This window comes from Oreochromis niloticus, linkage group LG23 (assembly GCF_001858045.2).
Source record: "Oreochromis niloticus isolate F11D_XX linkage group LG23, O_niloticus_UMD_NMBU, whole genome shotgun sequence".
Lineage (NCBI taxonomy): Eukaryota > Metazoa > Chordata > Actinopteri > Cichliformes > Cichlidae > Oreochromis > Oreochromis niloticus.
The window spans coordinates 30049783-30063180 of record NC_031986.2 but is presented as its reverse complement, the minus strand read 5'-3'; the positions used below and the strand labels follow the sequence as shown (position 1 = coordinate 30063180).

The window sequence follows — 13398 nt, the reverse complement described above, 5'->3', positions numbered from 1 at the left end:
AACAAATGTTATTGAAGGGGATCCTCTAGAAAATGGCACACAAATACATAAAACACAGGGAGACAGGGCTGGCCTGGTGTGGTATAGAGTTTTGAATGGTAACCAGTGTGCCTACATACTCATTGTCATTGGCCTTCACTCAGTTACCCAGGAACAAAAGCAAATTTAACTGAAATAACTTGCTTAACTCTAAGAAACATCTATTCCCATTAATCTCACACTGCATTTTGGCTAGATTTTAATTTCAGTGCAAAAATATAACAGAGTACATTCACAATTTGCATGTATCTGAATTAGCCTATTGCCACTCACAAAGAAGCAGCAGGATATTCTTAACTTACCATTTACTGGAGTTTCAGAACAACAGAGATTCATGTTAAACTAAATGAATCTAACCAACTCCATAGAAACACACAGATAGATTAAAGCATGGATGAAGTGCATGCATACACAGTCACGCGTACAGATCAAGTGTTTGAGATGTAAGCAAACTGAATCTACACATTTACCTTTCAAAGCCGAGTTGGTTGAATAGCCTTGGAGTAGCCTCAGTCTGTGTGTCTCAAAGAGGGGGCAGCAGAGGATAAAGACCTTTCTAATAGCTTCTTTTCTGTGTTGCTGCCTCTGCTTGTATTTCTCCAGCTACAACACCACAGCAGACAGGGAGAGCAGGCTGCTTGTTTACCTGACACTCTGCCTGTCTATAAAACACACTGCTTGGTAACTTGTGTGACTGCTTGTCTACACCTTTCTGACTATTTACCTGTCTACGATAAATGTCTGCCCTCACTGCTCACCTGTACACCTGTTAGTTTACCCCGGCTGTGTTTTAGTTGAACTGTTTAACAGTAGGCTAGCTTTTCTCTCTCCAAGTGCTGACATTAGCATAGTCCTTCCTCCTCTCTTACCTGCACTCAACTAACCTGTTTGGCAGTGTTGCCAGCATAGCGTACGTGTGTGTATGAGAGGGTGTGTGTTTCTGTGTGTGTAATTGGCACTTTTCTCAGCTTCTATGCTGTAATCCTCTGCGGTTATGTTTTACATTGGCTGCTGTAATCAGATAGACACAGACACACACCTTACACACAGTAGCCACTGTACTGGAAGCACATTTGCTTTCACTGTAGAAATGAGGAGTTGTTGCTACCACTACAACGAAGTAAAAGAAGCAAACAAAATAAATCAACACAAATTTAAAAATCTTACAGACAAAACAGTATACTGTAAATGCCACAAAGCACTGTGAACATGAATTTGTTGTGAAAATATTATTGACTATTATTCTTGTAAAGACCAAACAAAGTGACCATCATATGTCAGAGCTAAAGGCTTGTGTGGATGAAAGAAGCTATTTAAGGAATAGCTCATAGTTCAACCAAACCAAAGTTAAAACAACACTTAGATGTATTTTTTTTACAATATATACCAATTCCTGTCTCAGTATGGTTTTAGTAGCTTTTTTTGTCTGAATAACTGAAATGGGTGGTATCGTTTTAAATCATGACTTGTGTATGTATTGTTCTCTCAATTAATTCAGTATGGTTGTTAGAAAAGCCTTTTGGAACCTTGCAAAAGTAAAATCATAGTCATGCAAGAAAATATATCATATTGTTTAATATGTTTGATTTTCCTGATTAAAGCGACAACAAAATAAAATAAGATAAAATCTCACAGCAATCTGGCTTTGCAATAGCTTTCACTGAAGCGGTGTAAAGAGTGAGTCATACAACAAGCTCAGAGCTCCTCCCTTAAGGTTGGACACTGGATATGGGCACAGTCTTAAAGAAACTGCTTGTAGAGCTCCAATAACAATGGGAACTGGAGACAGTCCAAGTAGGCTCTGAAAGGTGTACACCATTACAGATGTACTGTATTGACACTTTCATGTCTGCTTTGTTACAGAGAGATTTAAAAAAAAAAAAAAGCCATTCCTTCTGTAGATAACTGATCAGAGTTGGTCCATTGTTCTGGTCTGTAAGTGTTTCAAAACAAAGCAGTTTATAATAATGGATTGCATTTATATAGCGCTTTTCGAGACCCTCAAAGCGCTTTACAATTCCACTATTCATTCACTCTCACATTCACACACTGGTGGAGGCAAGCTACAGTTGTAGCCACAGCTGTCCTGGGACAGACTGACAGAGGCGAGGCTGCCATATCGCGCCATCGGCCCCTCTGGTCATCACCAGTAGGCGGTAGGTGAAGTGTCTTGCCCAAGGACACAACGACCAAGACAGACAGAGCTGGGGATCGAACCGGCAACCTTCCGGTTATAAGATGAGCTTCCCAACCCCCTGAACCACAGTAAATAAACAGTGAGAAGGCATTTTATGACCCCATTATTACACAGAAAGCTACTTTATCAATCATCATCACAATGACCTTAAAAAGTCATTAAAGGTAAAAACTAAAAGTTTTCTACAAGTAATTTGAGCTTTATTTATACAGTACCGCTATATAAATGCAATCCATTATTATTATTATCATTACCAATGACAAAAGCTTAAGGCGCTTTACATCATAAGTTACAATAATGCAGAGAAAACCCTAACAATCAAACAACCCACTCTGAGCAAGCACATTCAACAGAAAGAAACTCCACTAACTACAAATTACAATTCATACTCCATGGAGACTCCCACCTGCCTCATCCATTAACCTCTTCATCACTATCGAAAACAATGAGGCAGTTATAATTGTTAATTAGTTAGAGAGCTAGTTTTGTATTTTCTAACTAGGTTTTATTTTTATAAAATGCTTACTTTTTGTTTTTAATCCAGTTTAGTTTTAGTTTCCAGAGTGGATTTTCTTATTTTAGTTTAGTTTTTATTGTTTAAAAATCTTTAGCTCAAGTTTAGTTTATATTACTTACTGCGTGGAGGGCATATGTCAGAGGTAATATTAAAAAAAAACATAGTATAGGTATTCCAATATAAAACAAACTTTTTGAAAGCAGTCGAATTGCAATATCGTAGACATCTAGAATCTCAAAAAACACATCTTATAACATTTCACCAAACAAACAAATACCAAAACTAAGGAAAATGTTTTCTCACATCTAGTTTTAGTTTTTTGTTTTAGCTAACTATAATAACATTGCAAGAAGAGGCTCAGACTGGATCCCTGATGTGTTGGCTTGAACTGATACCTTAAACCCGTTTGTAACACCTGTTACAGATGCCACGAACCTACTGTCCTCATGTCCTGCACCACCCTCTCATACTTCTCTGCCGGTCCTAACTTCCTCCTATAATACCACAGTTCCTCTAATCGCACCCTATCACACTTTAATCCCTGTAGTTACTACAGCTCTGCACAAGAGCAAGAATAAGAGCAAAAATATGTTTTTCATACGTTTTTGCACATTTGATATAATCAGTGGGGAGGAACTAATATATGAGCAAACAGAGTACAAGAATGACAAGCAGCATATGGTGCAGCCAGCCAGAAATGAAACTGTGGACCCTGGGCATTTGGACCTAAGTTTTATGCTTTTTAACCAACTGTGTGTTTTTGTTTTTGTTTGTTTGTTTTGTCAAAAGCTAAAAAATTACTTGTTATAGTAAATGGTAAAGATAACTGCACCAATGCAGCCTGGAGCAGCCGTAGGGGCCAGTGTTCTCCTAAGAAATGGGTTGAGTAATTAATGTTAGAGCTAATGATTTTGATAAGTAATGCAACACCAATGATACTGCAACCATGACTTTACAGAAGGTTGTTTTTGCACAATGTTAGTCATCAGTATATAAGTTAGAGGATAGAACGAGTAATCAAAAGAAATATATAAATAATGTTAAACCAATATATACAGTGATTATTCAATCCTCATACTTTGGCCCCTTGGCATTGCATGTCTTTTTCCATTGTGTCCCTTTTGCAGTGAAACTGTCATCGGGTTCTCTCTGAATCAATATGCTTGTCTTTAATAGGCCTTTCATTAGCAACTAATCAATAACCTACCAGCAAAGGACAGCCACTCAGTGTACAAACTTCCACAATGTTTTAGCAAGACAAAAGGTGGAGAGTTCTCAGAAGAGGTGACAACAATACATTAAAAACATTTGCGACTGAATTACCATGTCTAATATAAAAACACTTTTTAGAGATAATTAGACTAAAGATAGATTTCACAGATATGCCGGAAAAGGGTGGAGTCCCCGACCCAGAGTGGCTTTTTGGAAGAGGGCATGCATACAACAAGGTAAAAACCTGGGGAAGAAAATGGCAATTTATAGTTAGAACCAGGTCAAAGAGCATTAACAGACCAAGACCAAAGTGTGTAAATGTTTACTCTCAGATAAGAACCACCATGGAGACTTGCCATGTTCAACGTGATTGTTTAAGGTACCCTTTGTTTAACTGATGGATGTTTTTAATTTTTATTCTGCTTTTTTTAATATGGCTCCTAAAGAGCCATTTGGCTCAGAGGATTGTTATAAACTGCACATAAGTTCAAATTAAGTTATCAAGAGTGTTGAAAGAGGGCCAACTCTTTTCTGTTGTGGTCTACTTGTTAACAAAATGAAATGCTGAGAGCCGTAGATAAGTGTGCCCTAATTGTTTAACAGTTGTCATATCTCGTATTCATAAATCTCATATGAAAGGATCAAGTGGCCTTGGATAATTTAAGAAGTGTAAATACTGCAAGGTTTATATCTATGACTTCCTGTGAAGTCCAGTCTGAACATTCAATTTTTACTTTGAATGATCTTTACAGTATAATATAGTTGCAATATTTTGTATAATATTTTTTTTTAAAAAGTAAATCATTTCACTTTATATCTGGGACATACATTTTTAACATTAAAATTCTATCAAATGTACAACACTTGTTCACGTTAAACATAAAAACACATGTCACAGACATATAATCAACTAGTATGTGGTTATTATATCATTTTATTAACTGCACATTTTTTTGCACATAAAGTAACATACTAAAAGCAAATAGTAACAATATTTTTGTGTAATTTTTAGTCTGATATTTTGCATTACATCTGTGTTTGACCATACTATCAAGTATTTTAAATATTTTTTCACATTTAATAAATTTTATGTAACACAAAAATACACAGGAGCTCATGTAAATTACAGCTAAGGAGAAGTTTTTATTATTATTGAAAAGTACAATATTTTAATGGTAAATTTTTATTATTTTATGGTATTTTTTCTGGTGTGTCAGCTGCGGGAATATTACTTCTTAAAAATTATTATAGTGCAGCAAATGGCTGGTAATAAACAGAAGCTGAATATCCATTTAATGAGATTTTAAATGAAGAGTAGTTGATACTTTTTCTTATATTTAAGCCAAGTTTTGAATGTTTTGTGCAGTTGAAGTAGAAGAAGTTGAATCTGAACATAAACAAAGAGAAGGAAATACGAGTCTGGATGGCTTGGAAGTCTGAGTACTATGATTAGGGTTTCACGTAAATATGCTAATTAAAATGAGTTTGAGGGACATTTAGAATTTATACAGTTATTTTTCCCTCAGAGGTTACTTCTTCCAGTGTGCCAGTGTTATTTGTGCAACTATGCTTTGTGCTGCTGCGCATTACAGGCACTCGAGGCAACTGTTTTGATTTTATGTTATGTATAAGTAAAACTGAATTGATTTGAGTTCCTTGACAAGAGGCTGTCACACTATACGGTGAAACATTAATTCTTAAAAAAAAAAAAAAGCCATTTTGACGTTGTTGTTTGATTTGTTTTTCTTTTCTTTGTTCTGATGACCTTTTCCCATTTAAACCAATGCTTACTGGAAAATTACAAGATAATCACCAATAACTATTTTGGACTACCTCAAGGTTTCACAGACAAATGCTAAAATGTATTTTAATCATTCTTTTTTTTCTGTCATATTGTAGATTGCATTAGCTGGGCAATGACATATTTCATATTGCAGTTTAATTGCATTACTTTAACAATAGCCAGTGTTTTTCCACTATAACGAGCACCAACTACTAAGAACTGATGGTTGCTAGGTACCAAGTGTAAAATTATTTAGATGGTGTTTTTGCAGTTTTATTTTATAAATGTAGCCTTTTTATGGCTATCAAGAATATCAGGAAATGCAAGAAATGACTAAATGCAAAATGATCTATAAAAAAAGAGAGAGAGAAAAATGGGAAAAACCTATTATGGACAAGAAGTCTTGCTGCCAAGCACGCTGTGAACTGCCAGGACTGGAGGAGTCTGGTTTCTCATTTATATGACACTAGACAAGATACTCACACTTTATAATTAAATCATGGGGCAAATTCAACAGATCTGCTTCAATCTTCAATCCAGAATGTCTCAAGACGTCAAGATTTCAGTCCAAAAGTCAACACAAATTAAATTTATAAAAGCAGACATTGGTTTATGTCCATAAAAAGCTAAGCTAAAAAGGAGTGATGATGAGTTGTGGTCACACTGCCAAGTCATCCACGAATAGCCAACAGTGGAGGAGGCTTGTCTGTCCTTATATGCCATTAGGCATGAAGATGATAATTTTCTAAGTATAAGACTACATACTGGGCCAAAAGTGGGGGAGGCTTTAATTTTCCTGCCTCATCCATCCATAGGCATGAAGGACATGTAACCAAATTAGTCTGTAAACTCCTCTTTCACTGTGGTCTTACTGGCAGGAATTACATTTTAATGTCATTTGAAACAGTTTAACACCCCACACCAGTCAGGAGTTATTGGACACTCTGTCTTATAGTGTAATTACATTTTTGGAGGTGTGCTGGTAAAATTAGCAAACACTGAGTGCGTGTCTGTAAATAGAATAATAATTTCAGCCTTCCACCTTATTAGAAATGACTTCACTAATCACAAATATACTAGATCTTGATAGCTTTAATTAAACACATCTACATTTTAAAGTAAAATGTGAAACTGTCTGACCTTTCTAGTGCACCTGACTTTAAGAGTCCCATTACAATCCGAGTGCTGCTAATTAACAAGCCGATTAAACACTTTTTAGATTAATTACAGTGGGAGTTGTTCACTGACGTCTGCCATCTCATTCCCTAGAGGAGAGTGCTCCAGCCATCTTAACCATGGTTTTCACTCTCTTCTGTCAGACTATTTTACAAAGTATAGAGATCCAAAGAACAGACAAAACTCATAATGAAATATAACACAAAAGAAGACAATATTTTCAGACACTGTCCTTCATTAAATTCAATCAGACAACCATCACATGAGACCCTATCAGCAGGCACTTGGCGACACCAGGAGGGAAAAACTCCCTGTTAACATGAAGAAACCTCTGAAAGGATACCTCAAGGCAGATTTGGGATGCATTGGAGAGGTTATGTCGCTTGGCTAGCCCAGGAACCCCTTGGTGTCCTCCCAGAGGTGGAGGTAGAGGTAGAGGCTCGGGGAAGATAAGTCTGGTCAACCCCACTTAGACTGATGCATATATTATGCAGCAAGGGAAAAATGACAGAAAATTGATAGATGGATAATATTTTAAAGCTCATTAAGCCTTGTTGCTCCCCTGTTAATATAAATAGTAAAGAAAAGTGACAAACCCTGTAGTACACTCTATATCATAACAGCAAGTCAAGTTTAAAATTAGAAGGCATCAAAGACATTTATTTTATAGATTGTAGCGTATTCTCACATTATGAGCCACTTAAAACCTGAAAATAATATGATATTTTTAGCAAATGTTTATTACAGTGGTCCCTCGCTATAACGCAGTTCACTTTTCATGGCCTCGCTGTTTCGCAGATTTTTTTGGTGCAATTTTGCATGCTTTTTTACATTTTTTTTTTTTTTTTTTTTTTTTACAGCGCATTGTGTTCTGCGTCTTGATTGGCTGTAGAACATGTCAATCAATCTCGTGCCGTGTCTCCTGTACAGTACAGAATGCGTTCAGCTTGTCAAATTTACATAAATCTTCGATCACTAGCAGTTTGCTGTACTATATGTTTGTAAGTTTTCTCCCCAACAAACAACAATGTCGATGAAACGTTTTGCACCATCAAAAGCACCCAGAAGGTAGAGGAAGATGCTAACCATCGCACAAAAAGTTGGACTTCTGGACATGCTAAAGGAAGGTAGAAGTTACCGTATTTTTCGGCCCATAAGGGACACCGGATTATGCGAAACAAAACAGTCAGATAAGTCAAACTTTACTCAACTCATTCTTCTTGCTTCCTCTACTTCCGTACCATTGATTCATTAATGTTGAATTCTCTGGTAGCTGCTCTATTCCCATGTTCTGGACCTGAAAACAGGGTTTGATCTTTGGTTTCATTCTATAATACTGGACTTATTTTTCTACGAAGGTTTGAACTTTGAGAGTGTTTAAACAAGAGAGAAAAGTGAGAAAATGTTCATGCCTGTCTGAGAAAAGTGTATAAAGTATGTAGTGAGGGGTTTTACAGCCTTTAAACATCTATAACAATTGTAAAAAATAAAGTTCGCTACTTCACGGATTTTACCTATCGCAGGTTATTTTTAGAACGTACCTCCCGCGATAAACGAGGGACCACTGTATTTCAAAAATCACTAGTTTTGTATTTGAATGGTTGTGGTAGAAGCACTTAACGTCATTTTAACTTTGCATTTTATATGCTAATTTAACCAAATGCATATTTTAGACACTAATATGGTTTATGAAAGTCTACTCTTTCCTTGTTAGTTGTGTACAAGTATTAAGTAGCAAAATAAAATGCACTGAAATGTGTTTGGTGAAGGTACTGTTTTTTGAAACTGTACGAACTGTACAACATTTTCTTCCCTATACTTTTAACACAACAGCTAACTGTTTATATCATGAGTTATTTGAACTTGATTTATTATGCTTCTTTTAACTAAATATGTAAGATGATACTTGCATTTTGTATCCTTCTCTGTAAAAGTGCCTACAAGTGAAAGGTAATGGACACCGGCTAGGTAATTCAATTAGATTAACCAACCTATTCACATTTCTGGTGTCTATGATATACACCAAATGACCTTCGGTGTCAGTGCAATGACACAGTGGAAATAACTGCAGAAAAGCTCCTGTTTAAATGACAGAAAGAAACTATTTGAGAAAGCAGGAAGGATGACGGTGATGTAAATCACCATCTACAAACCAGGAAACTGCAATTGGGCCCTATGTGAGAGCTTTGTTTTCAATAATATAATGCAATGTTGAGACACAGACGCAACAAAACTGCTGTAAAATCACAGAGTGGCAGAGTGTAGCATGTAACGTGTGCAGCTAAGTAGGTACAGTTTCGATAGATTTATTTCTTGGCATGTGTGTTTGTATGTCTGTCTGCATTATCAATTTTTTCTCCACATTATGATAGACAGCAAATGTTTTCAAGGCTGATACTCATTACATACAAGTCCCTCATTGGTAAGAGAAGTCATCTCAGCCATCAGAAAAACAAAACAAAACTGTGCACTGCTGCCTAGTATCCTTAGACCACATTCCTATACTGTATCCAAAATCGTTCATCTGAGGTGAATCAATAGCTCAGTTAACAGTGCAGGACTGAGTTCAGTGATAGTGCTCCTGGGAGAGTGGAGACACAGGGACACATTCAGCATGGAACAGCTTATCACCATTAAAGGCTTACAAGAGAAAAGTAGAGAAACAGGACATAGAGGAGGAGAGGCAGAGTGGAAAAGAGAGACAGAGTCAGAAAAAAAAAAGAAAGATTCAGACAATAGGAGAAAGTTACAATAGAGCATCTGTTCTGGTGCTGCATAGCAAGAAAGAACCGAGACTGCATCAGGCAGACAGTATTGGTATTATTATATAGGCACTATTAAACTGCCATGGAAAATTTCTATGAAAATCCATCACTTTTCATGACAGAGAAATTAGAACATATTACTTTCTGTACTATTACTGGGGAAAAAATCTGATGCCATGAAGAAAATATGTCTATTTTGCATTTGTTTAACAATTAGAATGGAAAAAAAAAAATGATCAGAAATTATATTAGCTTAAAATGTTTAAAGAAAAATTACAGTAGATTATGATAATAGTGTATCATGCCAGCTATGGTCTATATGTATGGTCTTTAACAACAAAATAAAAAAGAATAATAATTGAAAAAAATATAAGATAAAACTGCAAAACCAGCCCACAGTTATTTCCAGTCACAGCCATGAATTCCTTCATGAATTCAGGCCCTGCAGTTTTTGTGTCTGACAGCTATAAACTTGTTTGTTTTGTAGGCAAAAAGAAATCTAACAAGGGTTGTGTATAGATTGCTAGTGACTGATTATGCACTTTGCTGGTTCATCCCAAACAATGAAAATTACACCCCCTGTAGGTCAAGTACCAGACTGGGCAGCCAATAGAAAACCAGTCAGCTCGGTCAGCATTGATCTTGGTCAGAATCTGCCTTAACTGACGAGGTTGCTAATGCTCTTGGTCTACAGGGACCAAAACTGTGGAAATGAGAAAAGCTTAAATTTTTGCAGTGTATGCATAATCACTCAAATAATCCAGATGCAGTGTAATTTTATAACGAGTTCTTAAGTCTTTGATACCCTGCCCCAATTCTCGGATGTGGCTGCAAAGGGTTTATTTTGACTGCCAGCCAGAGTCGTAGATCATGGGAAACCTAGCCTCTGTCTTATGGTAATGATAAAGGTTCAAAGGTAAAGTGGGAGGAGCTTTGTGAAGTCCAAAGGAGTAAAGTCAAATGACAGACAGGCAAAACAACAACAAAAATAATTAATAATATGCAATAAAAGATGCATCATAAAACAAAACAGTAAAATCTGCATTGGTACCACATGAACAATAACAACATATGTGGACTTTGTACTGGTCCTTTGTGTAAAAGAGTTAGTTGAACCAAGGGACAAATTGTTAAATTTACAAGGTGATCTACATTCCAACAACTTAGGTTTGGTCACCTTTGGCTTTTGACAATGATGAAATAATGAGACAAAAATTAACTTGACAACTAGAGGAAGTTTGGACTAGAACCTCTCTTTCTTTGAATCAAAAGTTGAGTTTTTACAGGAGGGTTATGCATTTCTGCCACATATCTGGCCTGGATAAGTGGCAGAAAGTAGAGGGTTTTCGACCAGCTGTTTGTGTTATATTGCCTACTTTTTGTCTTTCTTTTATCCCCATCTCTGGAATGTCTGAGTTAGTTCTGTGAAATGAATCTTACAACAGAAAAGTTGGACTTAAATTTAAAACATATGTTGTTTGATTGGTCACCAAAGATAAATCACTTTGATGCTAAATTAGGAGTGTTATCAGAGAGTGCAGAGAGGAATGTGACTGCTGAAACACCATTTATTTAATTCTAGCTGCTCAGCCAGTGGGAAGCAGCTCTGCTTTGAAATTCAATATTCAAAAGCTGTCCAAGAATAACAGCAGTGATTGTGTTAAATTTGAAGAGAAAATATAATGTGGAGAGATCATCTTGCTTATTGAGCATGCCTGCCATTAATCTGACTTGACTGCAACCTCGATCCCAGAGCACACCATTTAATGTGAAATGACAAAATATTACAACCAGCTCTTAAATGCAGGCAATCTTCCACAGTGCAGCTCACAACCTTCGCATGCCTGGAGCTTTCAGATTAACCCAGATTTAGATTACATGGAAAAAAATGCACAAGAAAAAGTTTGGATACCCCTAGTAGAATTTGTGTTTAGTGGGAAGAAGATAAACTGAACTCTAAAAGCCAACTTAAAAATGAAAGATTCTTTTCAACATTTTATGAATGATTAGTGTATTACTTTTGTTTTTTACAATTTAGCTGTTTAAAAAAAGTATCAAAAGTTTGGAAGTTTCTCAGTGTTTGAAACTAGTCTTTGACCCTAATGAGGTTGACAGAGTTATGGCTTTTCACAATCATTAAGGCAAATTTTGAAGTTTTATAAGTTCTCTGATTACTCAAACAGTCTCAACAGGACTGCTAAGCAGCTGTCTTGCACTCATCAACTGTTTTTAAAATAACAGATGCAACAAAACAAGACAATAGTTTTTGGTGAAAGCAACAGGTTTTATATTCTAATTTTTTGTCCCTTAGTTCATATTGTTAAGAAATTCCATTTAACCAGAAGTGTGAATGTAAAAATAAGGTATAAAAATCTGCTCATATATTTATTGGCCCTCATTCATTCTGCATCTGATCCCAAACCATCTCCATTGGGTTTAGGTCAGGTGACTGTGGAGGCCAGGCCATCTGGTGCAGCACTCCATCACTCTCCAGCCTGGAGGTGTGTTTGGGGTCATTGTCCTGTTGAGAAATAAATGATGGTCCAACTAAACGCAAACCGGATGGGATGGCATGTCACTACAGGATGCTGTGGTAGCCATGCTGGTTCAGTGTGCCTTCAATTTTGAATAAATCTCCAACAGTGTCACCAGCAAAGCACCCCCACACCCTCACACCTCCTCCTCCATGCTTACTGTGGGAACCATGCACGTAGAGACCATCCGTTCACCTTTTCTGCATCACAAAAAGACACGGTGGGTGGAACCAAAGATCTCAACTTTGGACTCATCAGACCAAAGTACAGATTTCCACTGGTCTAATTTCCATTCCTTGTGTCTCTTGGCCCAAACAAATCTCTTCTGCTTGTTGCTTTTCCTTAGTGGTGTTTTCTTAGCAGCTATATGACCATAAAGGCCTGATTCACACAGTCTCCTCTGAACAGTTGATGTAGAGCTCTGTGTGGTATTTATCTGGGCTCTAATCTCAGGTGCTGTTAAATTGGGATTTCTGAGGCTGGTGACATGGATAAATTTGTCCTCAGCAGCAGAGGTGACTCTTGGTCTTCCTTTCCTCGGGCGGTCCTCATGTGAGCCAGTTTCATTGTAGCGCTTGATGGTTTTTGGGACTGCCCTTGGGGACGCATTCAAAGTTATAGCAATTATAGTTTTGTTTGCCGACCATAGCAACATCATGAAGCTCAGAGAGAGAAGGCCAAGGGTTTGCAGTGCCTTGAACAAAGCAAAGGATGGCTACTTATAGGAATCTAAAATATAAAACATATTTAGAGCTATTCATCAATTTTTTCTTTGCTACATAATTCCTTATATCTTGCTTCATATTTTTGATGTCTTCAGTATGTATCTACAATGTAGAAAGTAGTAAAAATAAAGCAAAAAAATTAAATGAGAAGGGGTGCTCCAACTTTTGACTGGTAGTGTACATATATATTTATGTATATTCCTTCATGCTTACCATAAAAATGAACTTTATGCATATTGGGGCCAGCTCCTATGGCCAAACAAAGAATGCTATGAGTAAATATATATTTAGAGATAAAATGGCTGCAGAATATTTTGAAAAGAACGCCTCACTCGTTAAGCATGAGGTTGGATCCTCCTTTGGGCTTGTGCTGGAACCAGCGGAAGGGCAAAATTTCACCGATACAGAGGAAAATAGATTCAATTAAATACTAGCAAACTCAGGAATGAA

At 36.7% G+C, this 13398-nt stretch overlaps 1 protein-coding gene across 2 annotated transcripts in view; it reads right to left on the bottom strand.

The window, feature by feature from the left end:
• naaladl2 (N-acetylated alpha-linked acidic dipeptidase like 2) overlaps positions 1-13398 on the bottom strand; it is a 460031-nt gene that overhangs the window by 380580 nt on the left and 66053 nt on the right. The window lies entirely within an intron of this gene.